Genomic DNA, 3,827 nt, shown 5'->3' on the forward strand with positions numbered 1-3,827 from the left:
ATTAAATCGCCACCACCGCGCAGAGATGCGATCGTTACCAAGTCGTGTTTATTAGGAGAAATCAGCGCCCGTCGTTAAAGTCATTCGTTAAAGCCTACAGACAGTAAAATCTGTAACAAGCTACGTAATAAATGCAATAACAATGAATAAAAATGGCAATAATAGCAGGTGAAATCGCGACAGGTCCGGGTCTCGGGTCGTCGTCCGTAATTATAAATAAAATACGGCGACTACGGAGAGCGCCCGCGTGCGTATTCATGGCGTCCTCGCGTTACATAGCTGCTCACTACCCGCATACTTGCCGCTAAAACTATTCATGACACTAACTTATGTTTTCAAGTCATTTTATTTTATTTATAAGTCCTTTTTACTTGATATGTAGATAAGACGCTGATATAGATAATGATATTTTAATGTTGTAATAAAAACAAACTAATGCTTATGCTCATAATAAGCGTTCAATTTATTTTTATTTAAGAAAAAATGCAGTTTTCGACGTACCTTTATTTAAATAATTTATTGGGTAATTTGTTATGGTTATTGATGTTATATTAGAAACTTACCATAACATCAACATATTACATTTGTAGATGTCCATTGTTGTAGATCCGATACGGTAGAAGTTTCATAATGAAATATTAATTGTTGAACTTGTAGCATATAGTTTGGTTTTAGGTCTCAGTGGTGTTATAAATTTATTTAAACACATATATACTAAGAATTACCACCAATTTGTACTTACTGAATTGAGATATACTTCTAACATTTTTCTACAACAGTGCTATATTCCTTATTTAAGCAGTACTTTTATACTCGTACACATGCCTTAACAAATTGATAATTAAAATGTTTGTATTTAAATTTTAATTATCAACATGACCATCCAATTGTCTTATCTCTCTTTTGGGCCAACTGTCGCGTGCACATGACGGTTAGAAGCGTGTTAGTAGCATTATTGTAAAAAGTGGTAATGTTGTATTGATAGGGGTAGAGGGTGTTATGCAGCAGAGCGTGGCGGGTGCCAGCTCGAGTACTCTGCCAACGTACCGACACACGTATTGCGCGTGCCGCATATATTCATCAAATTTAATATGCCATTCTCACAGACAAAAGTCACAGACATTAGACATCCTAAACAGTGACTTGCGTAATCTGTCGAGGTCTATGATAACCTTTGCCTGCACTCCGCGTAGGCGATCTAGTTGTTTGTTCACTGCGGCCACCCAGAGGGCTTATATTATCCTATATTTTTATAACTACATTAGAATTTGTTTTCATTAAACGATGATCAAATACTTTTGTGTTATACATAACGTCTCCCTCAAGGTGCTATATATATATATATATATATATATATATATATATATATATATTAGTCAGTATAGAATTTTTCTGCTAATTGAAATATACCTATGATTTGTAAATTAAAATTCCAAGTGATCATGTTTTGATAAATATTGATAAATGTCAGAAATTAATGGATCTTGCCAACATTATATTTGTAAAATTGTTATGCTTCAGCTGTGTTCAGAATGTAATTACTTATACTTATAAACATTTAATTCAAACTATATGGACAATCACCTTTTCCTGATATCATATTTTATATTTGTCTGGAAATTTTAGGAACTGTCATTGCAGAGACAGAGGTTATCAAAATGTATACAATTTACTATTAATCCTGTGGTACCGTGTATTTGCAAATTGCTTCCGTCCACTGGGGTAACGTCGTCATAGCAACCGAACACTATGGTGTGGGCGTCAGGTGGCCAGCCACGCTCCGTGGTTCCTCAAGCAAGTGCGGCCACGGTTGACCGTACAGGCGGTTGGCAGTTGCTGCGCACGCGCCCGCACGAGCGACAGGTGGACGTCACGCGCCGTTACTTTACACCCGTGTATGTCTATTCTAAGACATCATAATAATTTTCTAATACAATCAGAACACTAAAATGATGTTATCTGATTTTCATTTCATTGAGTATAAAACTATCACTGTCTGCAGTACTGGCATATTCGGTAAATAAATTGATATAAATATTTCTTGACTTCTTCTTGCTAAAATATAAAACAGTTGGGTAATTTGCACGTTCTTGATAGTCAAATACTTATTAAATAGCACGTTATAAACGCGTATAACAGATCTCTATGCATTTACAATATTATTTACCGATCATCTTGAGGAGAATGATATTTCCTCGAATTAACCACCCACTCGCAATGAATCCAACTGAATTGCATTTTGATCCAATTATAATCGTCTTCCAACAACTTCTTAAAGTAACATCGTCTGTTGCCTTGTTTTGATTAAAGATAACTAACATTACGAAAAAAATGTATTTGTTAAATTTATACATACCATCAATAAGCCAATAATATTCAAAGCATTTAAAACATTAACTGTACTTCTACGAAAAACAATAAATCAATATAAAACTGCACATCTTTAGGTGCATAAAGAAGGATCCATTAACCCCGCAAAATGAGCACAAATAACTTTGTATATATGTATAACATAAATATGGGCGTGAAATAAATCGTGAATTTTTCTGACAAGTACATTTGCGGGACGTATTTTAGCGATTTGATGGGCCGCATTATCAATCAATTGGTGTTCAGCGGCACCCGGGAGCCGTGGAGACGTTTGAGAGATTCGACCTCACGCACTCGCAATTTACATCTTTATCACCCGTTATTATTCTTAATAACACGCTCTCTCCAACGACGCATTAACCTCATCAAAATTCTCCAATTTTTATAAATTTTAATGCAACTTAAAAGTTTAAAACGTGATAACTGATTTTTGAAGATTCTTACTACTCCACAATCCTCTTAGTGAAAACGAGCCTCTTACGAGCACAATCATTATTCATAATTTGATGTGGAAATAATTTTAAGAGTTTAAAAGTCTTGAGATCTGGTTGTGTAGTTTTGGATGGATTCCAGATTATATATACATACGGTTATTGTGTATTTTCGTAGGAAAAACTGTTGTAAAAAACCACTAGGGGGCAAATGAGATAATAAGTTTTATCACTAGTTTCAATTTGCTCTTTATGAACTATGTGCTTTAAACCAAAAATATATATTTTACCTTGGAGCAGATTTTTAAACGTTATTTTAAGCTCAACATCTCCGTTATGGGTCAATAAGAGCGTGAAATTTTGGTAATTGGTAATTTTATAGGAGGTGTCGGAAAGGTTCCAAAATTAAAAGGATAATTAATTATTGATGCACATAACAATTCGTGGAAAATAAAGAAAACTTGAAATATATTTTTTCCATTTAAACAATCTTAAAGTAGGCTAATGACAGTGCAAAACGAACAAGGAAACACATACCTAACATCGCCACAGGGATGACGTATGGCACATTAAGAAAGTTTTGAAAGAAGTTCTACATTGTACATTACAGTGTCACATTGATATTCCAAGTGAATCGTGCTGCCGAGTGTCAATGTCCATTACGCAGCAATCAATCATCGCTTATGTACAGGTTTCAATCTGCGTTTACGTCGCTTTTGACCGAGCGAAGCTTTCGACACGGGCGCAATCAATATAGCAGATAATGCGATAAGATCCATCGGAACCTCGTCGCCATCTCTGCCGGAACGCGCCACGCTGCGCCTCAGGCTAACTTTACAAACGATGTCTTCATCGCACTATATAATATTCACAACCAAAACTATACCACCTACAATACCAATCGAGAAAGGGATATGAAATGCAAGTAGATTCTCCACAAACTTTATGAACATAATTGCGAGTCGTTGAAATCAATTAGTGCCTAACATTTCCGAGAAAAAATATTGCGATTCCACTGTGATACGT

The sequence above is a fragment of the Zerene cesonia genome, chromosome 1, assembly GCF_012273895.1.
Source record: "Zerene cesonia ecotype Mississippi chromosome 1, Zerene_cesonia_1.1, whole genome shotgun sequence".
NCBI lineage: Eukaryota > Metazoa > Arthropoda > Insecta > Lepidoptera > Pieridae > Zerene > Zerene cesonia.